This window comes from Acinonyx jubatus, chromosome F2 (genome assembly GCF_027475565.1).
Source record: "Acinonyx jubatus isolate Ajub_Pintada_27869175 chromosome F2, VMU_Ajub_asm_v1.0, whole genome shotgun sequence".
NCBI classification, from domain to species: Eukaryota; Metazoa; Chordata; class Mammalia; order Carnivora; family Felidae; genus Acinonyx; species Acinonyx jubatus.
The window spans coordinates 30,469,533-30,495,276 of NC_069394.1; the positions used below are offsets into that span (position 1 = coordinate 30,469,533).

Here is a 25,744-nt window from a genome sequence, read left to right on the forward strand (position 1 = left end):
AGGATCAAGAAACCAAATAAATTCTTTCAGCAAAGAACTTGTTAAAAAGCTCTCTCAAGTTTCCCTTAATTAGAGGATTTTTTTACTTCAGGTTCTAAATTTCTTGTAATGTATTTATTTTGATAATTCAAATGGAAATCTTTTTACTGTAACTAGTATGCTTAATACTGCAAGTTGTACTACTTCTATTTTGATTCCGAATAGTTGTGTTAGGATAAAAAGCAATGCAGTGCAGAAACTGAGGTTATCAGTGTAAATGTAATTAAATCATCCATTTAGCAAAATAATTAATCAAAGCATGGTGATTATTATGCAGCTCATGGCATCACTACCAGGAAAGTTTTTGATGTAGAATGTGTGTTCCAAATGCTAGATGCAGACAGATGATAATTTATGTTAATCTGATACCTTCCATGAAGTTTGGTAAACTGGATTCTTTTACAAATAATCTTCACAAGACGTTGGCTGTTACTTACACTCTCACACCTCATTTCTGGTCTTGCCATTGAACAAGATGAGAAATAAGTATGCGAGGGGGCAAATGATGTGTCGCTCACCATAAGTGTTGGAACTGTTTTGGCACTTGTCTCTTGATATGATGGATTTCATTCAAGGAGATCAAGTTTACATAGTAACCTATCAATTAACACCAATTGTGAGTTAGGTTGCTAGCATTACTTTTACTTGTCAGATGGGGAAGAGCAATATAAATAATAAGCTCAAAAATCACCCTTTCATTGGGTAAAACACCTGGGCTGTGTATCTAGATTCAACTCTCTTCACTTGTATAGTTCTTTTCAGAATTATGAGCAAACCGTACCCAATACCTGAGATGACCAGGTCTTGGGATATTAACAGTAAGTACAAATGGCCTTTGTGACTTTGCCACTCTCATTTGATTCCTTTCTACCTTTCTTTGACAGAGAAATGTCTACTGTTTAATGTCACTATGTCTTGTGCTTCTTGAATTATTGTTTTCTTTCTCCTGTATCCCAGAAGTTCACTAATATGTATACGTATATGTATATGTCTTTTGCCTTCGCCAAATGATGTCTTTTTGTTGTTGTTGTTGAAAGTATAAATTGAGTAAAAAAAAATGCCTTGTAACAGAGAACAAGGGTCTAGCTACTGTAAATATTTTACATTAGATAAAATTGATGAATTGATGATTATTAGTAGAAAATGTAGGTATGAATTGCCATCCAAAATGTTTTAATAAGTGCGAAGGTTTTACTGGAACACTTGGCTAAATGTTTCTATTGACAGCAATTTTTGACTAATAACATCCTCCACTTACATTCTTTGTTTCAGAGAATTATAATCATCTTTTTGAAACTCCTATATTACCAATATTAACCCATATTAATATCCACCAGAATGTGACGTCCGTGAGACTTTGTGTGCTTGCCTACTGCCATATCCCCAGGGCCTAAAACAGTATACAGTCCTTTGCAGACAGACAGTAAATATTTGTTGAATGAATAAATGGATGCATTGTCTATGTGTTGCAATCTATACTTTACCATGTACTATTAACAATTTGTTTTGGGTGTACCCTTTACCTCCCTAACTAGATTGTAAGTTGTCATTTAGGCAAGCACTACATCCTACAATTACTTTTGTCTTGATATTAAAACAATATTGAGTCTGGAGTAGGTGGTTACTAATTATCCAAATTGCATTTAGCCAGTGATCTAGGATCTCAAAAACTTGTACCTTTGCTCCATCTTGTCCACTTAATTATTCTTCGAGTCAGTTTTGTTGCCAGTTTCTCTAGGACATGTACCTGCGCTCCACTTCTCCTCCCAGGCTGAGTTCTCCCATGTTGTCGTAATACGTTCATTGCATGTGTCATGCTAGCACTGCACTTCCTGTCGTTTTCATTATTTGTTTTGAGGCTGTTTTCCGACTCAGAGTATGAGTCCCCTTGAGTGTAGTGAATAGTTCTTTACCCATATATATCTGAAATGTTTTTTAAGGGTTTGAACAATATCTCTGTTACCATCATAATGTTAAATAAAAGACATCAGGTGCTCCAGTATGTGGTGCTAGAATAAAATAATGAAAATTAGGAGAGCTTGTAACTGCTTTTAGAGGCTAAAGTTTGCTTAAATCCTTTGTGCTAGTTTACTTGAGGGTCAGTTGGACCTTCCTTTGGGGAAAAAATAATTTTGGACTTCCAGGCCAGTAGGCAACAATTTACTGCATACAATAATGACATATATTTGCGTATAATATGTGCACATATGAATCTATGTAATTGGAAATGACCTCCCATCTGTGCATTGTTTTGGTGGCTCGTGACTATGCAAAATAAGCCAGAGGGGATGTTCTGTGTTTTATTTGCACTTGTAGGGGTGCTTCCTGAATGTGTGAAATGAGTGGACAATTGATAAGTATGTTTTTAAAAAATTGTCACTAAACTTGAAGAAAATATGCATATATAATTTATGCACTAAGATGGGAAAAAATAGCACTTGCCAAGAAAGTTTAAAGGAATAATTGTCTTTTAAATCCAGTTGTAGAAATGTCCCTACCAACTTCATCTGAGATCAACTCTTAGTTTTCAAGCCAAGTAGGGAGTCTTCCCCTGTATTAACTTTTCAATGAATAGTTAGGTTTTATTTGTTGCTTGTTATATTTTAGAATCAAAAGATCCAAGAAGACAGAAAAACCTTTCTGAGTCCTAGAAGTTAGGCAGTTGGAGCTATCATAGTCTTTTGGATTTCTCTGTAGGAAGAAGCAAGCCTCTTCTCAAACTGTCTGTCTTGGCAGATTGCAGGATTTTTGAACCAGGGCAAGTAGGTCCTTTACTATGGGTGATTGCAACTGTTCTTTACCCCTGACCATGCCATTTCACAGAAGCCTTTTTTAAGTAGCACTAATCTCATATGGAATTATTGGTTCAATGTGATCTGAAATGAATATGAATGTATCATTCTTTTCCTTAAAATTTTCCTACAGTTTTTCATTATGTAAGACTAAAATGCAAATTCTTTACATTGAGGCTGTATATGATCTGCCCCCATATTCCCCTCTAGATTCATCATTTACAACATTTCCCTTATTCCAGTTACTCAAATGACATTAGCCTTCTTGTTATTTCTATAAAAGGTCAGTTTATTTCTGTCTCAGGGACTTTACATGCTATTTACTTATCTAGGAAAATTCTTCCTTCAGATATTGGCACGGATGGCTCTTTCTTTTTATTCAGGTCTTTGCTCGGAAGTCATCTTCTTGGAAAGTCTTTTCTGAGCACTATTACCTACCACCTTCCTGAATTCTACTAAGTGACTATTTGTCATATAATGCTGTATTATTTCTTTGTGGCACAGCATGACCTCTTATTGCTTATTGTTTGTCACCTTATTTATTTTTTCTCCCTCTACCTATAATGTAAATGCCAGAAGAAGTCCTTGTCTGTCTTATTCTCTGTAGTATACCTATATACACAACACATAGTAGACCCTCAATAAATATTTGCAAAAGATATTCTCCTGAACCTTACACTCTATGAGGTAGAGACTGTGCCTGTCTTGTTCACTAGTTTTTATTTATTATTTCGTCTGTTATTTTTTATAGGAGATCTACTTTTTTAGGACAATACCTGGAACATAGTTGGAAAGAATACTTTTTTTTTTTTTAATGAATAGAGAAATGAATGAATTCCATGAGTAGATTTGGGCTATAATTAAATATTTGTATGAAAATGAAACACTCAACTATATTCCCTGTGATACCCATCTAACTATGTACTAGGAGAAATTTTAATCTTCTGAATTTCTATCATTTAAATCAAGGATCAGCAAACTATGGCCCTTGAACTAAATCCTGACTGCCACCTGTGTTTGTAAATAAAGTTTTATTGAAATAAAACCATACCCATTCCTTAATGTAATTGTCTATGCATTTGTAAATAAAATTTTATTGAAACCGAGCCACACCATTTGTTTATGTAACGTCTATGGCTGCTTTCTTCTTACAAAGGCAGAGTTGAGGGTTGCAACAGAGACCACAGATGCTAACATTTAATATCCAGTCCTTTACAGAAAGTTTCCCGACCCCTGTCCTATACCACAAAAGGAATATGGTATTAATATTGGGACCATTGCAAGGTAAATTGTGAAGTTTGTTGTGTGGGAAAAAGATCGCCCTCCAGGAGGTCAAATAATCTTTAGGTCCATGCCAGTTGGCAGAGAGCCTGAGTAAGCCATTTCTTGGCTTTGTATCTGGACATGCTGTGAGGTGACATTTTAGAGGAGTTACAGGCAAGGAAATTTCATGTCTTTCCTTTCCTCTGCCCATCATTATGTGGACAGAGAAATATTCCAAAAGCAAATACATGTTGGAACAGAAAAAGCACCTGAATAACAATGCAGATCACCAGCATCTGGGTTTACCAGGCCTTGGTGCCAGGGTTCTTTGCTTTATGTACTTGTTTCAACCTGTTGGTTGTGGCATCAGCAAGAATGTTGACAAAACATCAGAGGCGTTCTGTTTTCATGGCACTGGGGCTTCAGCTCAGCCTCTTAGGTTCAATTTATTTAGAAACCTTTCCTCCCTCTATCATTTGCTTTAGGTATAAGCATTACAAGTATTCCCATTTGTGTAGATGATGGGAGGGGAGGAGCAACAAGTGGGTTGTTCAGGCACAATTTACAGAGGTTTATCAGCTGCTATGCTGTAACTTGCTCCTTGAGGAGGTTTTGTTTTCATTCTGCCATGGCCTTGTCTCTGTGTAGAAACAGCATCCTTTTCCTGAGCCTTGTCTTCTTTTCTTTTTTTAATACCATTTGCTTAGATGCACAACCCTAATTACATTCTGAGTCATCCTCCCCTTTTGTTCCAATACAAGATTATCGTTTGCTGTGAAGTTGGGAAGTTCCAAACCTCCTTTGGTTCTGGCCCCATGGTCATAGAAGGGAGGGCCTCTTAGTGTTTAAATCTCTTTACAAAGTGTACAAAAGATATGCCCCCTCCCTTATCAAAGAGGTTTCTAAAGAATGAAGCACTCCAAGGATTATCTTTTCTTTATATTTTGAGACTCTGTACCAAACACTTTTCTCGAATTCTTACACAGAAATAGCAGAAGTAAGAGGTTTTTGAGTTTGTTTGGTCTAGGTTACCTAGCCAAATGACCTGATTTCTTCCTTCAAACATATGAAAAGGTAATATTTAACAGAGAAAATGGTATAAAACATAAAGCCCAGCATAACCCTACTGGCAGCTAATAATTTAATCAATAACATATTTGGATGTTTGCATATTTAGTGATAAGTACTGGAGAATATAGAGTATAGCAAATATAATAAATGTTACTTGTATATACATGCTACATGGCTACAGGTTACTTATTACGGGTCTGCATTGGCATGTAGTTCCTAAGTTTGTTTTGCATTATTGAAAGAGCATGCAAATTAGCGTAAGTATCAAGCTGTACCTAAAGTAAATCAGTGGCTGAAATACTAGTAATATGCAAATAAGATGTGAATATCTTGAAACAGTAATGTGTACATAGAAGCCACCAAACTCACTGGTATCAAATACGTAAACTTACTGTATATTTCTGTGGAATTGCTGATGATAATTTTGAAAGGTGGTCTGTTTGAAAATTTAGTTACATGTATCATTCTAACTCATTAGGATCATGAAACCTAAATGAGTTGAATCATAGTACTAGACCCTAAAGATTATTAGAGGGTTTCCATTCTCAGAGAATGAATAAATATTTTAAAACTCCAAAGTGCATTTTGCTACTAAACCTTTAGAGATAATCCCAAGATTTTGTAAAACATTTTAACACTGTTCTTCTCTTCACTGTTAATATATAATTGACTATATTAAAATACAGTGGATATTTATTGTGGCTAAAGGTTTGCTACACCCAGCAGACTTTGCATCCACCTTATCTCAACTGCACAGATACAAGACGTGAGAATTGTATCCTTATTGCTAAATCACTAGTCTTCTCTTTGTTTTCCAATTTTACCCAGCTTTTAAGTAATAAGAACAGAGCTATAATAATCATTAGTTTTAATACTCATTGAATAAATGAATAACTTATTGAATAAATTGAATATTTATAACTTTAAAATGTGAATAATATACTGAAGGTTTACTATTTTTGAACAAATGAACTGATAAATTCCAAATACTTCTTAGCAGTGGAACCCCGTTTCCAAGCAAATTATTAGGTAGAAGCTTCATATATAATCTAGATGCAAATAGATGGGCTAGAAGGGAACCAAAGTGAGATCCTGCCTGGACCCTCTTCCTCAGCTCCTCCCCCAGAGGCACTCATCAGGGGATCCTGTATGTTCAAAGGAATATAGTTTCAGAATGACTGCAATCAAACTTCCAAATAATCAAATATTAGTGAGGTAAAGCTGCCAAAACCAGTCTACTGGCAGACAGGAAGAAACATAATGTTTGATAGTTTGAATCTTTTTTGACAAGTTAGCGTAAGAATGTCCAACTCTGCCATCTACAAAGCCAGGTTAAGATTATTAATGTGAGGGCGCCTGGGTGGCTCATTCGGTTTAGTGTCCGACTCTTGATTTCAGCTCAGGTCATGATCTCGCAGTTAGTGGGATAAAGCCCCCTGCAGGTGTCTGTGCTGACAGCACAGAGTCTGCTTGGGATTCTCTCTCTCCTTCTCTCTCTGCCCATCCCCTGCTTTCTCTCTCTCTCTGTCTCTCCCTCTCTCTCTCTCTCAAAATAAATAAACATTTTAAAAAAAGAATGTTAATGTGTAAGTTACAAAAATACAGGTTGTTCTTGACTCTGAGAATGTTGAGGCCCACCCATACCTAACATGACCAAAATATGTTAAGTTAATAGATAACTCTTGGACAATTAATAGCAGATTGTATAACTTATCTATTTCCTGAATTACCCAAATGCATGATAGTTTATATTTACTTATCTTAAATTTCAGAACATGAATTACACTGAAAATACCTAATATCTCAAGCTACAATATTCACTTAGAATTCATTGTTAAGGATAGTGAAAGGAGATCTGAATTTTAAGTAGGCATTTACATATTTTCAGAATTTTCAATAATTCCTGTTAGGTCAACTTAGCTTACCTTTGCTTTTACTTCTAGTATATGATAGCAGGAAAAGGAATCTCAGAATTGCCAATTTCATATTCATTTGTGCTGAAACATTAATAAAATGCAAGTAAGATTATTTGGTATTGTTTAAGCCATTTATCCTGACTGAGAAGGTTAATTTACTTAAGACTAGATAAAACCAAACTTAAATCCACTTTCCAAATACACCTAAGCTGCAACATATCACAATGTGCTGAGAGAGGACAATCATCTGAAGGTGACATCTTTAATTGTATTGGCCCTGATGAGCTTGTTCTCTTTTTTTTAGGAGATGAATAATACACGGCCATTTGATATACTGAGGAGTGAGGGCTCCAAAGTGAAGCCTTATATGAATTTATTATTAACTTTCTTATTATGTTAGAAATGAGAATCCTGATAATTTTTTCTGGCTTTCCAATGGCCTACTTTTTTCCAAACTCCTACTTCTCATTCTGTAGTGGGGAGACTTCTGGGACTTGAAACCAGAAAAGATATGTGATGGGGGCAGTCCTTTGAGCAGGAAGGACAAAAGGACTCAAAGGAACTCATTCCTGGCCTGCCTTTCCTTTTCATCCCCCCTCTCTTCTCTGGCATTATTTCCATAAGTCCTATGTGATGCTGCTTGTACTGGCAGCCATGGCGTGGAAGTGCAGGAAAGAGGATGGGCAAGAGAGAGGGTGAATGAACAAGTTTTCCAGTGACTGTCCCTTTATTGGGGGTTGGGGGCACAGTGAGGGATCGTGGAACTATAGCAGTGTCCAGAGGACTGCTCCATAAGAGACGGCAGTGAGTTCTGTTGTGGGATTTCAGAATACAGGCATAAGTCATAGAACTAAACACCTGCTATTCACAAAGGACAGGCAGCCAGTTAGCCAGTTATCTAATCAAATATCCACAAGGTGGTCTGCTGGGTACTGGGAGACAGTGATGAGTCTACTACAGCCGCTGTTGTTGAGAAGCCTAAACCCACTAAAATAGATAGTAAACGCATTGTTTGTGTCCACTGTTTTTTCTATGTCAAAGAGAGAGCTATGCAGTGATGAAGTGTGTTGTACCTAAAGCCAGACTGCCTAGATTTGAATTTTGACAATACTACTTCCTTGCTATGTGGCCTTGGGCAACTTTCTTAACTTCTCTGTGCCTCATTTGTATTATTAGTAAACTTGAGGTAATAACAGTACCTACATTATAGGCTGATTGCTAGGAGTAAAGTTAATTTACATAAATTACCTTGCATAAGTTCTCTCACATGGCAAATGTTAAGTAAATATTAGTTATTCCTTGGGGGCAGTTCTGGGTTATAGTAATAGTTAAATGTTGAACCCTTTTACCAACTATCAAGCCATTTGGAAGGACTTTACATGTATTAATCTATTGAATACCTTCAAAAGCCAGGGTGAGGTAGATGGTATTATAATTTTCCCACATGGCAAATTAGCAAGTTAAGGCACAGTGAAGGGAAGTAACTTGTCCAAGTTTACTTAGTGGCTAAGTGGTGGGGGGTCAGCCTCCAATTCCAGGCAGTTTGGCTCCGTGACCTATGATCTTAACCAACTGTGGGATTAGCTATAGCAACTTTTGCCGTGTCCCTTCTTGTCAATCTTCAAATCTTAAGTCTATTTAAAAAATTTTTTTTCTGCAGTAGTCTTTGCACCTAAACCCTTAATGCTTTCATACAAAATGTGTTCGCCCCTTTCTCAAGTACTGTTTCAGTCATTTGTCCACATCCTATCTCTAAAGCTCCGTGGTTAAATTGACTGTGACACATAGGTTATTGCTGCTGATTGAAGCACAATAGCCCAATTCTCTCTAGCCTCCCCCAGGTCTGTTAACAGACCAGGAATCCCACGTCTATAGTCCCTCCTGCCTATCTCCTTAGAAGCACCATTTCTTGAAGTTACAGAGCTTAATTGAATCTGACTAGTTATCTAAAAACTTAAAACACAAAGAAGGGCTTACAATTGCTTTACATGGGGTGAAGCTGTCTATTCTATATATCTTCCGTTCCATTTAATGACCTCCCTCTTAGATTTATCTGTGGACAATCCTTGGAAAAGCAAAAGCACATCCTGGAACTTAAAATATTATTTGCATGCACTTTTTTTTGTGGGTCATTCAAGAGAGTTGTAAAAATGAGAAGAAAAGCCTTCTTTTCTCAGGCAATGGCCTCTTATCTCACTTCCTATTTTATTTATCACTGTCCCTATTAATTAAAATATTTCTGGTATTTTGGTCCAAGGCCAAAACACTGCTACTTGCAGAGAGTTGTGATGGCTCTTCCTCTTTTTTTCCTGATCTTGGAGGCCTGACCACTCAGATGCTTGGGCTTTGAGAGTTGTAGCTTTTTGTAACTATCAAGCACATGAGGTAGAACGACTCCAGACTAACTCCCTTCTGTTCATTCTTTTTCAAGTAGTCCCAAAGAAGAGAGAGGACAAGACAGGATGGGGGCAAAGTAGAATTCAGGTATGCTTTTCATCCACCTTTGCAAAATAGGAGAGATTAAAACACATTAAGGAGGAAAAAAATTCAATGTGTATCTACTTGAATAGTTCTCCACAGAATGATGACGATCGGCAGTGTGGGGCACATCCATGTTGTTGGTGCTCCATAGCTATTGGTAGGATATATACATGAGTAAATGCATGCTGTGGTGCTTAGATTGTTTAGGGGCAACTTTTGGTCAGTGAAATGGTCTGAAAGATTAGTGTTAATGTTTAATAACAAGGACCTTTTCCCAGTTTGCAGGAAACTGTTAAGGAGTATAAAGCTTTCTTAATTTTAAGGGTTTCTTTCTTTATCCCCTCTGTATTTCTAATATTTCATCCCCTCCATATTTATAATATTTCATCTACCATGTTTGATACTTTTCATCTCCTCTCAAAAGTCAGCTGACAAGAAAAAGAAAAGGAAAGAAAAAACTGACAAAATAGCAAATACATATTAATAGAAGCTGGGAATTGACCTCCTATATTTAGTGATATAGTTTGTATTTTAGGTGGACACATGATTATGATGTGATTTATCTCATCCATTTAGCATAATCCCATCTCCTGCCAGTGAAATTACAATTGCTTTGTGAATGGAATATGTCAGTTTATCTCAAAGAGGGCAATGGATGTCACATATTTTGTCCACAAAGCAAGTATGAAAATGACATTCTATTTGAAGACAGGTATTGAGTAACAAATAGGGTATTAATAAGTCCACCTTCATTAAGCAGTATCATCATCCAAACAGATAAGCACATTTTTATAAATAGTAGGTATCATCATCTCCATTTTATAGATAAACAAACTGAGGTTCAGTGAAATCAAATGATTTTTAAAAGGTTATATATTTACTTTGACACAAGTGTAAAATCTGAACTCAGAAATTCTGAGTGGCTATATCTAAAGCTCTTAATTGTTCATGCCTCTTTCACTTTTCCTTCACAAATTAAAACAAATTTTGATTGATGGAGAGTAGGAAGAGGTTCAAATGAATGATGTTTTCCTCTAAGTTTTTGGAGAATATATTCAGAATAAATAATCTTCTTTAGGGATTGGAATAATTCACCAAACATATGTAAGAAATGCTCTAAGAAAACTAGTATTCTTAGGAGAATTATTTCTTAGCACTCTTCCTGACCAGATGCAAATTTTTATTTAAACCGAAAACATGTCAGAGGCAAATAACTATTTGTTGTTTTTACATTCTTTTTCAAATAATGAGTTACTTACACAGTTGATGTTACACAGATATGAGTATACAAATAAAGGTGATATTTTAAACTAGTTTATCTGCATTTTTACTTACAAACACTACAGTGTAGCTATAGGTTGTATTTCTTTTGGTTAAAGACCAAATAGGAAAAAACATAGTCAATAAGGGAGATTATTTAACACTTCAACATTAATGAATTAGGTTCTTTTATAATATTTTTGGGAAAATGACCATGTGCCATGTGTGTCTTTATTTTATTTTAGTTTAGTTTAGTTTAGTTCTTCAGGATATAAAAGTAATCTTGATCCAAGATTTATGCTTAGAAAAAAGAACAGAAAATTAATAAGCACTGTGAAAGTAGAACTGTCATTATCTTTTACTGACAATCAAGATAAACTGATGAACGAAGGGAACTGATTCAAATAAATGATTAAAGTTGACAGTGAAAGTAGAAATCCCACACTCAGTACTCAAGAAAACTCTTAACTGAGGATTGAGTATATATAGGAGCTAAGCAGCCTCCAGGTCAGAGAGAAAAGAAAACTATTTTGTGATCATTTTGTTTCGTATGGGACCAAAGCTTACATACTTTGAGTTCACAAATTAAACTTATGCGGTTTATAGGGGAAAAAGATCACTATGGAAATTAGTTATCTTAAGCATAAAATATCCCTATATATTATTCTACTATTATGAAATATCTTCCACTGTATCTAATTTTTAAAGCCATGGCCAAAAATATATCAGAAGCAACTAAAACATTCAAACAAACTCTATAAGCCTATTAAATTGCTTGTATTTTAAATAATTCACCAAATATTTTGGGAATTTCTCTTATGTTCAGATACAAAATATCCCCTGTGGAAATGAGATTAATGTGTGATTGGTTCTTTTATGATTACTGGGCAATCATTTCTACCTGTCCATTCAGTAGGGTGTATCAGAATCTTTTAGGAAGGTGTAGTTTGAAAAACCACTTACGGTTTTTAAATTTAGAACCAAAATTCCCCACCATGTTTGGGTACTAAAACTATTCAAAGAAAATACAAATTTAACACAGTGGAAGAGTAGAAGTCAAATGGAAAACAGCACTAGAATGTAATTATTGGTTGTGTTTTCCAAAAATGGTTATAGTAGTATTTTATGCATATATAGTAGTATATCATATAAATAGTAAAGTATCTTGCATGTCATTGTCTCATAAAGAATTAATTCTCTTCTCTTTGAATCTGTCTGGGTCATAAAAGGCAATTAAGTTTCCATGTTGTTCTTTGTAATACTCATGCTTGGAGCCTTGGGCTGCCATGTTAGAATTCCAACTACCTTGAGGTCACCGTATTGTGAGGAAGTCAAGCCACATAGAGAAGCCATGTGTAGGTGCTCTGGTTAACAGATCACCATTTTTGAGTCATTCCATCTCAGGCTGTAGACATATGAGTGAATGAGCCTTCAGGTGATTCCAACCCCTACTTACTCCCATTACCTCCAGATGTGAAGTTAAAGTCCCAGGCATCATGGAGCAGAAACAACCCATTCCCACTGTGCCTTGTCTGAAATCCTGACCCATAGAGTCTGTGAGCCTAATGAGCATAATGGAATGGTTGTTACAAGCCACTGAATTTGGAGGTAATATATTAATGGAATAATAGTGACTGGATTAGTCACTATTTCCATAGGCATACATGCAAGGGTTTACTATGGTACTTATTCTATGGTAATCATTGAAGAACAATATATCAGACATGAGCTCTGCCTTCCAGAGGCTGGCATTTAATTAAGGCTCATGACATAAGTAGAATGTCATAAATGTTGGTTTTTAAGCCAATATTTTTACTACCTTTCTCTATTTTTGTAAACTACTTCAGGTTCACATAAATTAAAATTCAATAAATGTAACTTGAAGACTGCACAAAGATAGTTTCCTTTGAGTAAAGTGCTCCTTTGAGTAAAATAATTATTTGTAAGGATTTTTCTTACCTTCAAAATAGTATTTGTAAAAATCCTCTGAGCCTTCCTAAATTCCAAGTCAACCGTAATACCAAAATGATATACTGTATAGTTTATGTGAGTCTTAACGCTTACATTATTTGAATTTTTCTATCATCTAAAAATTGTAAAAATCTCAGTGAATTCAGATTTTTGAGACTCAAGGCATGAAGCTATTTTATAACTATTTACTACTTAACCTGTCATGATTAGGCTGTAAGTTTAAATCCAGATGTTTCTGAAAGCTGTTCTTGAGCACGGCTGACTGGTGGTCTCCTAAATGTCAAATGAGTTAGCAGCATCTGTTCAATTCCCAGTGGTTTGGAATTCCTGCAATAAAAATCCATCCCAGATTCTCTTCTTCTTAACTGATGAGCAGAGGATGTGGACTTGAATAAAACAGGTATAGGAACATTCCTTGAATATATAAAGTGCTTTGCTTATTACATTATATATTGGTTGAAACTTATGGAAAACAACATAACAGTAAATATAAAGAACATAACTATTGTTTATAACCCTCGACTCAGTAATCCTACTTCTGGGAATCATTCCCAAGGAAATAATTCAAAAGAAGGAAAGAGCAATATATATGAATATATTCTTTACAGCTATCATAGCAGGAACATTAGAAACAAATATTGTTATTTATTTGGTATTTACTATGATTTCATGGACCCATGATCTTTAACCCTAAAAAAATTTTTTTGAAAGATAAGCAGTATTATTCATAGCTTCAAATGAGGAAATCATGCATTATCTCCCACAAGCAGTAAAGAGTAGAACCAGCAGACGCCCCAAACCAGGATTGTCTAATGAAAAGCCATGTCTTCAGTGACACCACAACTACATCTGTTAAAAAATCATATTTTGACAAGAGAAAATGCCCACAAAATTTTAAGTGAATATATTAGTGTACCTGAATAATTATAACCATGAAAAATGTTAGCTAATATTTTTAGCATTTTGTATATACCAACCCTGGGACAGACAGTTTAAAGGTGTTAGTTTATATGATCCTTGCAACCCTGTACGTAGACACTGTTATTGTCCTCACTTTGGAAAACTCCATATACATTACAGACTTGACTTGGTGTGATGAGAGTGGGTGGTGGAGAGGTGGGTGTGTACTTGTAAGTATACGCATAAAACCATTGACAGGAAACACATCCAAAACATTTGTGTTGATTTGTTTTTAATGGTGCAGTTGAATATTTTTGTTTTCTCTTGTATGCATATTGTATTTGTTGTGTGATATGAACATGTGCCACTTTTGTCATCAAAGTAATGTAAGTTTTATTTTTTAAAGAAAAATAGGTATATCTAGACTGAAGTCAAGTGAAGTGGAGATGATGGGAAATTAACCAGGTTAAAATTTCCATCACTTTTCAAAATAACTGTTCTCAGGCCAATATAAATATGGATGGGCCTTTAAAAATAGTAGCAGAATCTGTAGGTAAAGGAAACCTACAAGAAATATTTTGGATAGGGTTTCAATAACTTCACATCCTCCCCTCAACCCCAAGCAGCTGCCTTCCTATAAGACCAGTTCTGAATCCACTTTAATCATAGGGTGGTCACTTATTCATTTCATACCAATTTTCACTTCTTTCTTCCCTTTTTTCTCTGCTTTTGTGAAGAAATTAATGTTGAAAGCTCTGAAAATGGTGAATTACACATAGAAATTGGGTTGGGGTAGTCCATAATCCTCAGCTGATTTTTTTTTTTAATTCAGAGGAAGTAGTAGATTTTAAAGGCTTTTATTTACAGAAAGGTAAGTTATAAAAGAGACAGTGAATGGGTGACCTAGTTTTGTAGAATATAAACTCAAGATTAAATGTTCTAGGATCTGATGTAGCAACGAGAGCAGGAAGACGTATGAAAGAAAGATTACAGAAGTTATAATTATGTGTCATGATATATATGAAATTACTTTGCAAGATTTTAATATCTGTCCCAGGACAAACTGCACTGGGCACCAGAGCTTTTCCAGAAGTCAAAACCCAATCATGCCATTCTCATGGTTAAAATTCAACAATGGCTCCAAAATACCCTCAAACTGGGGTTCAAACACTGTGGCTTACTTAAACTGGCCTTTAATCTCATCTCTCACAATTTTCTCCATGGTTCTCTATGTTTCAGCCATATCTAAATCCTAGAAGTTATATTACACTATCATGATTTACTCTTCTTCCTTCACTTTGTGTGTTCTATGCCTTAGCAAATTCCTTGCATCTCTCCTGCCCCATACTCCATAAGTATTAGATAAATGGATAGATGTAAAGATGGATGGTTGGATGGATAAATTGATAAGTAGATGTGATACTTATTAATAAGTATGATAAGTATTGTGACCCTGCAATTCACTCTTAAGCAATGGAATTTGATAGGAAGGGACACAGTAATAGAACCTTACTGTCAAATTTTTAAAGGACATAAATAGTAATACAGTAATGGTGAGAAAATGGTTTTGGATGCCGCAGTTGCTTAATGAAAGGATGAATTACCAGAGTTGGGATTGCAGGGAGAGTGGCCTGTGCATCTCTAATACTTGCCTGAAGTAATAAGGTGATGAAGTAAACAGATGAAAGGCTGGAGAAAGCAGCTAGAGAATTAGGGAACAGGTGAACTTCTGAGGGGACTATCATAATAGTACTTAGGTCAAGAAAAATAAAACAGAAGTCTTCATCAAAGATAACACTGATATTTTAGAACTGGGAACATTACAAAAATGCTTTATTCAGGCAGTTAAGTACTGTGGAAAAAATGTTAAATTATGACAAAATGTTTCTGTATTTGTGTCATGTGCAGCTGTTAACTTCAGATGACTTTAAGAGTAATTTTCTCTCTTTTTTAGTGTTTATTTGATTTATTTTGAGAAAGTCAAGCAGGGGAGGGACAGAGAGAGTGGAGAGAGAGAATCCCAAGTGGGCTCCTTGCTGTCAGCACAGGGCCTTATGCTGGGCTCGAACTCACCCAACTGTGAGATCATGATCTGAGCAAAAATCAAGAGTTGGATGCTTAACCGACTGAACCACTCAGGTGCCTCAAGAGTAATTCTCAGTACCACATAAGACATGATTGACTCCATTTCTACCTTTTCAAATGAGAGGAGGAAAGGACAATCCTAGGGTGCTTAAAAATTTCTTAATTCAGATAGAGGTAAAGAGCCCCATTCTACTTTCCATTCCTTGTTGTACCCCACACATTTACAGGTTTTATAGTATAGAATGTGTTAAGGAGTCAAGTCAAATTGTTTATTAAGCCTAAGGTAAATGAGCCTTACATTGAAGCTTCCAACCACTTAAAACTCCATTTGTACTATTAGGCAGGATACATACTACACTATTCTATTTGTATTATATACAAACTTACATACAGGAATGATTGGATTCTTTTAAGTCTGTTTGATCTTTGAAAATTAAGTGAATCCCACTAAAAAATAAAACTTCATGGTTCCATTTTAAAAATAAAGGCATTAGCCATTTCAGTGAAGAATCTGATCAGAGAAGTATTAAGGTATATTGAGAGATATTTGCTGACGTGTGTGTGTGTGTGTGTGTGTGTGTGTGTGTGTGCGCGCGCGCGTATCTTAAATGACCTGAGCTCAACTTCGTGTTTTCAACTGGGTCATTTTATATTTGTAAGCATGTACATTTTGTAATAATAAAATACGTAGTGCTCTTTAGCAGTTACCAAGTGGATGATGCCTTATGGTGCATTTCATGATGGTACAACACAGAGATATTCCTTCCTGGTTAATATAAAAATATGTGTGCCCTGCTTGTCATGCAGGTTTCAGGTAAAATGTTTGAGTAAAAGTCTTGTTCTGTAAAAACATAGAAATTCCATGTTTGCTGAGCAAGAATAATGGTTTTGTAACATAGAACATGTGGACAGTGAAGCAAACTCATATTTATGCCTAGAAATAAAATATGCTCATTGGGAAGTTGACACATATTTCTCTTACATTCTCATGACTTTATATCATGAAGCTTATTCACTCAAATGACCACACCCCCTAGAGAATTGAACACCTCAAACCAGGGGATGGCCAGTGCTAGTGTAGTGGTAGTAGGGATAGGGAAGTCACTTACATTCTTGATGAGGAAAATGAATGGGGAAAAATTAGAATTGGAAATATCCACTTAACCAACTCTCTTTTTTAAAAGAAGACAAACCATAGTCTATGAAATACTTCCTGCCTTTGTTATATATGGGAAGGTGTTGTTTCATAATACATAATGCCTGTGTGTGTGTGTGTGTGTGTGTGTGTGTGTGTGTGCATGTGCATGTACATAGTTTAGCTTTCAGCATTTGATGGACTGTAGGTGTGAATTGAGCAGGTTATTTTACCCCTCTGAGCTTCAAATTTCTGCATGTTATGAAATGAGAATAGTAATGCTTTTTTCAAAAGGTTGTTATGGTGTAGATACGAGACAAAATTCACTAAGCACCTAATGAAGTCTGAAACATAGCATATGTTTACAAATTACATCTATTTAAATTTTTGATGTTTTCTTTACAAACTGTACCCAACAAAGCTAAGTTGGGCTTTCTAAGGGCTGCCTCGTTTGTTAGTGTTTAGAGGAGGATTGGTTTAAAATTCTCTTGTTCAAGTCCCAGTGAACAAATCTTTTGTGCAGAGGAATTTAAAATAATTTATATAGATGTTCCACATAAAGGACATGGAGTATAACTCCCAACTCCTTAAGCATAGGCTGCACATAGTATCTTCTTTCTAAAGAGTGCATTGTTGGAAGGGAGAAAAGAGAGTAACTTTACCTCCTTAATGTATATAACCCCTGTCTAATCATGTCGAAAATATCAGAAAAATCTCAATGTAGGGGGTATTCAACAAATAATTTGATGAGTACTCCTCAAAAATGTCAAGATCATCAAAAAAAGCAAGAGTAGCCTAAGGGTATATATAATGTGTAAATGTTATGTTATGGATGGGATACTGGACCAAAAAAGAAAAGAAAAGAACATTAGGTAAAACTAAGGAAATCTGAACAAAGTGTGGACTTTAGTTAATAAAGTTAATAAACAAAGAAACACAATCAGATCCTAGTGAAAATGTATAGTGCCTTGGGTTTAATAGACATGCTTGATTATGTTATACGATGGATTTCTCTAGATGTTAAGAAGACATATTAGCTAATTCTCTTGTAACATGAATTCTGTTGTAACGTTCTCACTAAGAATCAGAGAACAGCCCTGCTGGGCAGTGCTTGATCCTTACTGAGAGCCATTTGAGAACAAAAAAGATTGACAAAGTAATAGATTTCAACTTCTCATGTATGAAGAATCCTTTCAAAGCTTCCTGAAGTAAGAGAAATAAGGCTTTTCCTAAAAACCTGGTATACATCTTAATGTTTATGGGTGATATGATAGTTATATGCGGGAGAGATTGCACTTTTGACAAAGTCCTACATGAGAATAGAAACATGAATTTTCCAAGTCACTGAGGATGCATTAAGGGCAACCTAATGTATTTTATTACCCTCCTACAATAATGCAAATGAAAAAATTAGTAAATTTGCTGATAGCACATACTTAACATTATAGCCTCTGTAAATGTCTTTATTCTAGGCCCTTGAGGCTATCGGCTTATACATTGAATAAGAAAGTTTAGTATATAATTTTTCTTCCAAAAAGTGTATTAATTTTCTTTGTCTTTCATTAAACAAGCTACGAGTTATAACAGAATGAGAAATCAAAACTATATCACTTAATTGAAATATTGTAAAACAAAATATTTTCAAATTTTTATTTTATTACATCATATCTGTAAACTATTCTAGTTTCTGAATATGGGTATGGTTTTGACTCATCTATTCTGTAACAGCTGTAATGAGCATCACACAGGATGTTCACAGATCAACTGTGAGATATTCTCCATTTATTTTAGCTTACAGAAAGTGATTTGGTTGAAGGTACCACTCAAGCAAGCCAGAAAAATCTGCATCATGTTATCCTTTTGTATGCTGCATAAAAAGGTATTTTTAAGATGTGGTATGGTGTTATCCATATTGCTTGATGTCGAATCTCATTACTTGGTAACTCATGACAAACCTGTTGTGTGTTAGCTAGGAGCTTATGAAGTGCAGTTTGAAAAGCCAGAAATCTGGCTTGGCTTTCCAGAAAAAAAATAGATTGCAGTGATAAAATTGCATAAATTAGGGATGGAAAAACATTGTAGACTGGCCAATTTAAGGCTAACTTGAGGGCTGTATTTATTGTGCTTTTTAGTGTTCATAGATGATATAACTTATAGTAGTGTTCTCCAGCAGTGTGAGAGTGGTTTTGCCTTAAACTTTTCTGCAGAGACATTATTTGTATGCAATAGTGTCTGACTTAGAGCTTGTGCAAATGGTTTATAAAGCCTGCGGTTAATTAAAATTTTCTATCCAAGGTTGCATCCGTTAGTCTGTTGATTGGCATCTATTTTTCCCAAACGTAGTGCTGAAACACTGGGGACAAAGGTGAGCAAAACAGACATTATCTCTACACTCATGGAGTGTACGGTCTAGTGAGAAAATGGGTATTAATCAAATGGTCACACAAATAATTTTAAGTTAATACTATACAGAAAAGATAATGGGACAGTGAGAATAGAACGGCTCTCTGCATTCACAGCATCAAGCTTCTGCAATGCGTAATGTAGGCCGTGAGAGATTTTGAGGTAACTGTATTCTCAAACCTTGTGGATAAAGACCCTGCTGTTATTCGTGCTACTAATATTATGTATAGGTGATATCCATAAAGTTGCTTTTAAAAATTAGCAAATCCAAATGAAATGTGACCAGTGACAGAAATATATTAAAGGATATTTGTACACAAATTAATCGGAATGGCTATTTTTGTTGAAGAGACTTGTCTGTTCAGCATAACAACTGGTTTGAATGATTTTTTTGTTTTGATTTGACCAAGACAAAAGAAAAAAAAAAGTACTCCATTTCTCAGAATGCTTGTCATGGTTTTTAATGTTGGAAGGAAACCTGAAGGTTACCTAAGCTCACCTCCCACCCAGCACTGACCATTTACCTCAGCTTGATTAAGTATAGCCAAGATCTTGCTACTGGGAAAGTAGATAATTCCACTCTAATGTAATTATGAATATGAAGAATTTTTCTTTTGTATAAAGTTGTAGCTTCCATTAATTTCCCTGTGGAAAAAACAAGCCTTTCTTTTCTACACGAATACCTTAAAGTATTTGGAGTGAAAGTAATCTTAGACAACTTAATTTTTCTGAGTATCAGATTCCTTATTTGAAAAAAAAGGAAGCTAATACTATTACCTCCTGGTATTTATGCAGGAGTCAAAGCAAACAGCTTGTTTAAAGTGTCTCCAACACTCCAGCACATAGAAAGCACTACTTCATCAATGTTGTGATTATTATAGTATTGTTGTTGTACGCCTGTTTTACCTCCCTAATGTTTCTTTTTGCATTCTTTGCAAAGGCATTCTTTCCCTCTTCATCTGTTCTTAATAGGCTTAGGTCAATTTTACTGTAAGTTGTAGAGCTGAACACAGTACCTACATGTGGTCCTAACAGTGCAGAAAGCATGGGGCTATTTGGTTCACTGGTCTGGACATTCTATTTATTTCAACCTAGACATTACCCATTTTTAGTAGCTTTATTATATGCCATTGGATAATACTATCCCACATAAGTCCCTAGTTTTATTTACATGAACAGCTTTTCAATCTGTTCTCCTTCACCTGTCCTTTTTTGTTTGTTTGTTTGTTTTAAACTAGAGGTAGAACTTTGAATTTATCTTTATTAAATTGTGTTTTCCTTTAGGTGTGCTTATTGTTTCAGCCTATTAAGAACTTTAAGAAACTGTAGTGTCTTGTCTGACAAATTATATTTTAATGATAACTTTTGGTCATTTGAACATTTGACAAGTCTGTGTTCTAAATCTTCAGTCAGGCCTTGATGTTGACTAAGACATAGGTTAGAATTAGCATTTCAACATTATATTTACAATCCATTAAGTGGAAATGAAATCTTAATTTAAGGTAGTAATTGTGGGGCTGGAGAAGAGATTGAATTTAGATATATTTCTTAATTATAATTTTTAACAATCAGTATTCAGGTAAATGCTGAAATCCTTTGGTTTTCTTTGGGTTTAGAAATAATTCCTTTTTAAAAAGTATTTTCTGACCTGCAACTACAAAGAATATATGGGACACATCGGGCTTGGCAGGTTTAGGGGCAGAGCTAAGAGGAGCAATAGATGACAATAGCCTTTAGTAGAATAAAACCCTACTTTAGTAGGAATACCAAGGAGGTTATTTTCTTCAGCCATAGAATCCAGCTTGTCAGTCTCCATGGAGCTGCACGACAGACTCCTTGGAGGCATGTGACTTTAGGAAGAATTAATATTCTCTAGTGGCGGTAGATACTTTTGAGATTCAAAGTGTGCTCCATTATTAATTTCACCAGGACAATAGGCATAAACAATACTATAAAGGAAATTATCATATTCCTGACTCATATTTTGTACTCAGCAAAATGGGTATTTAAGTTGATTGAATTGCAATTTAGAATTGAGTGGAAATTTAGAAGTCATTTTGTTCACTTTCTACCTTTATACAAAAATCTTAGTCAGACCAACCTCTCACAGTCCAAGTTTGAATTCCCTGGATAGATGAGTTTTTAGTCTATGTGAATGCTTTCAGTGCCAGGATTGGAAATATCAAGAGGGGTAGTAGAAAGGCTCCCAGAGGGCTTAGCAGTTCTAAGCATTAGACAGTTCTAGACAGAAGTCTTTACTGGAACTTGTACCTTCTTAAACTACTTCTCTTAGTTCTTTAATATGAAGTCAAATATTGACTCTGGGAAACTTTCTTGATTCACTATTCTAGCTCCTTGTGTTCTGTCCTTCCCAACCCATTATCATACTCAATACACTTGGTTGTTTTCCTGTCTCACTCTCCTCCTGACAATACTAGTATTTATTGAATACTTGCTATTTCCAAGTTCTGTTTACAATGTTTTACCTGTATTAACTCAGTCCTCACCACAGAATTATGAGAATGTGACCATTATCATTCCATTTCAAAGGGGAGGAAACTGGGCTGTTGAGAGTTAAGGAAATGGTCTAAAATTGTAAAGCCCTAAGTCCCAGAGAATCTGATTGCAACTTTGGGTTCATAACCATTATCTTTGACGGCTTCTCTAGCTCCAGGAAGTCAGAGCAGACCTTTATCGTAGTGTTATCAACATCTAATATACTGCCCAACAAATAGTAGGGACTTAATAAATAAATATTGAATAAATGAATGACTACGTATTTTCTACTTATTTTAAGTATTTTTGACTGATACAAAATAAAATCATCAAGATTTTAAGACTGTAGAGGACTTTAAAAACTTGTCTTCTGGGGCGCCTGGGTGGCTCAGTCGGTTGGGCATCCGACTTCAGCTCAGGTCATGATCTCGTGGTCTGTGAGTTCGAGCCCTGCATCGGGCTCTGTGCTGACAGCTCAGAGCCTGGAGCCTGTTTCAGATTCTGTGTCTCCCTCTCTCTCTGACCTTTCCCCGTTCATGCTCTCTCTCTGGAATAAATGTTAAAAAAAAAAAATTAAAAAAAGTTGTCTTCTTCAATCTCTTATTTTGTACCTGAAGAAAACCATAGAGGTAAGCCATATGCATAAGATCACTTTTGTACTTTATTAACACTTTTTTAACCTCCTACTATATCTAGAAGCAATTTAAATGCTTTTCCATGTATTATCCGGTCTAATCCTCATCTAACATATATCCTTATTATTTTTATTTGAGAGATAAGGAAACTGAGGCATACAGAGATTGTCCAGTGTCTCATATTTGTTAGATAGCAGAGTAAGGAAAAGAACCCAAGTTGACTGACTTCAGAATTCATGCTTTTACCTACCACATTAAATTAGTATATCTAATTACTGCCAGATATAGCCCCAAGTGAATGGTAATTCCCAACCTTTCTTTATTTTGTATATTTCAAAAAAAAAATACATTTATTTTAAAATTTATCTGAATCTTTGTCTAAATTTTATAATACACTTAATATTTTATTTTATTCAAGCTTTTAAAGTCTCTTGATCTTTAGATTGTATTCTACATGTCTACATGTGTTAATGAGAGAAATCCTTGCACAGTTTTTAAAGCAATTCTTTAATTTATTCTGGAGAACTTTCATTTTTAAAATGAGTTATTTATGAGTACCCGAAAATTGTCAATTGTCAGCAGCTATACATAGGAGTTGAAATGTATTACATATATATAATATTACGTATATATGTAAAATATTTAAATATTGTGTCATTCAAAATAGATTAACAAAATTTGCTCTGCAGATGCTGGTTTTAATTAAAAATAAAAGATAATAGCATAATGACAATGTTGCCACCTTTCATTTATTTGCAGACAGTTGTATTATTATTAAAAGGATGTTGTTAATAGACTTCTTGTTGGTCCTAGGTGAACTGGAATGCATTATACTTTTCAGGAGGGCATTTGGGGACTGTAATCATTTTTTATGCCATATAATAAACTATTCAGAATTTAGTAGCTTACAGCATTTATAAATCACAATTTTTGTTGTTCAGCAATCTGGGCACAGTTTAGATGAGTCCTCTGCTTCATGGTTCCTCGTGAGGCTGTAATCAAGATACTGGCCTCGACTGTGGTCTTATCTGAGTGTTGGACTGGGAATTCCCTTCCAAGCTTATTTGGATTCAGTTCCTTGTGAGTGGTGGAACTGAGGGCCATAGTTCCATTGCCACATGGACCTCTTCCATATGCAGCTTACTTCATCGAAGCATGCATATTTAAAAGGCAATAGACAGAGTCTGTTAGGAAGCTAGAAGTCACAGTCTTGCAACCTGATTGCATAAATGACATCCCATAAATTTTGCCATAGTTTATTGGTTAGAAACCACTGAACCCAGCCCATGTTCTAGCGGAAGAAATTACACAAGTTTGTAAATTTTAGGATGCAGGGAAGATTAGGGTCCATCTTAGAAGCCTTCCTATCACAGAGACAGAAATGCAACCTTTCTTTTATTAGTATAAGAGAATAAGAGGGAAATAAAGATTAATTTTAGTGTTTCTTTTTCAGCTCTCACTTTATGATTTCCTTCTTTCTTAGAGTTGTTTGTGTGTGGGGGGGCATTAATTGATTGGTTAGTTGGTTGTTTTATGCTTGTTATTAATGTACATATTGTAAAAAATAAAAGCTCCTTTTAAACGCATTTACCTTTTATTGGGATTGTATCGAACATATAGTTGAACAGGAGCAAGGAATTATTTTTGTGTGTCCTGATTTGTGATTCATAAGCCTTTTTACTGCTAAATGACCCTAAACCCAAGAGTCACCTTTTATGTCTTTACATATGGAGCCCAAGCTGTGAAAGCCTTATGATCACCTATGAGATAGGGACATGTGTACCAGCAACCTCAGTTGTAAAGATCTTACACGTTTAATTCCTCAATTTCTAAAGTCCTCTCCGCCCTAAAGAGTCCATCTGTAGGTATATATTTTTCACACTAATGCTGTAACTCAATATTTTTTATGTGGCTGAACCAATTATCTGGTCATGTTGGTTCTTCCAAGGGGAGCTTAAGTAATGTTCATGCTACCTGGAGCCAATCTGTTCTGCTTAAGAGACGGTTTCAGAATCCTAATGGGACCAATTTCCGATTTGGCCTTCAGCTTTTTTCTCTGTTTCCTCTCTTTCTTCACATCATCACTGCCAAGATTATTGCTGTATGTCATTACCATCTAAAAACATGTACTTACTTTTCAAATAAACAATAAAGAGCTGATAATTCATTTAGCCCCCAAGAAAATGGAACTAAATAGTCTTGCACTATCTGTCTTCCTGAAGTTTTATAGCCCAAGGCAAAGTTCTCATATGGTTATTATACAGCTAATAACTAAAATGTTGACCACATAAGTGTTCTTAACTAGTGATTTGTTATTTAAACTGACACTTTCTGCACTTGTTTGCTATGTTCTCCAATAAAAAATTGAATATAAATAATATACCTATTGGCTTGTTTTGAAAATAGAATGGTATATAAAGCATTTTGTATATTTCAATGTGTAGAGAAAGCCCCATATATCACCAATAAAAATTTTATTTATGTATTTATTCATTCACTTATTTATGAAAACAAACCATCAACAAGCAAAATATAATTAGTATAGAATTTATTGACTGTTTGTGGTACACTTTGGCCACAACATGTATCCTATATGAATGTAAGTTAAAAGTAACTGGATTTTGAAGAATAGGCTCAGTAACATTAAATCCTTAATAGTGGGGTTGTGCAATGATTTTTTTTTTTTTATTTAGTATGCATTGTATTCACTCTAGGATACCAGTGACTGTAAGTGGCATTATTATTTTAGACAAAAGAATAAAATACTGCCAGTTCAACAGTGACACTGTACATTTTTATCACTTTGATTGTAATATGTATCTTGACTTGGAGAATTTAAATGTGATAAGATTACATCTTAAGTTGATCAATAGCTAATTAATTCAAGGGAAGAGGAAACACTGAATTGCTTTGTTTAAGTACCTATTGCAAATACTGACAAGTGGCCTGCTGTTTAGGGTTTTTAACAGTATGGTGCCTTTCACTAAAATTTAATTTAGGTTTGTCTTACTGTAATTAATCATGTAAGTTTCTCAAACTTTCCCATGAAATGCTCCTAGAGAGAGAAAGAATGAAAACCCAAGAGTTTGCAAGTATAGCCTTAAATGATCCAGCCCAATACAAAATTTATAAATATTGTTATGATAGCAATAAATATGATGAGTTAGCAGTGTATCAATTATCAATTTTTAATATAAAATTCTTCCTTTATTTACACATTTTTATATAAAATTAACTTTCAAAAAGATGTTTCTTATTTTTCCTGTGGCTCTGTGTATCGTAGGCATACTGCAGTAC

The 25,744-nt window shown here is 35.0% G+C and overlaps 1 protein-coding gene across 4 annotated transcripts in view; it reads left to right on the forward strand.

Moving 5' to 3' along the window:
* The window catches only part of ANGPT1 (angiopoietin 1), a 240,978-nt gene that overhangs the window by 2,880 nt on the left and 212,354 nt on the right, over nucleotides 1-25,744 (forward strand). The gene's annotated exons all lie outside the window — the stretch shown is intronic.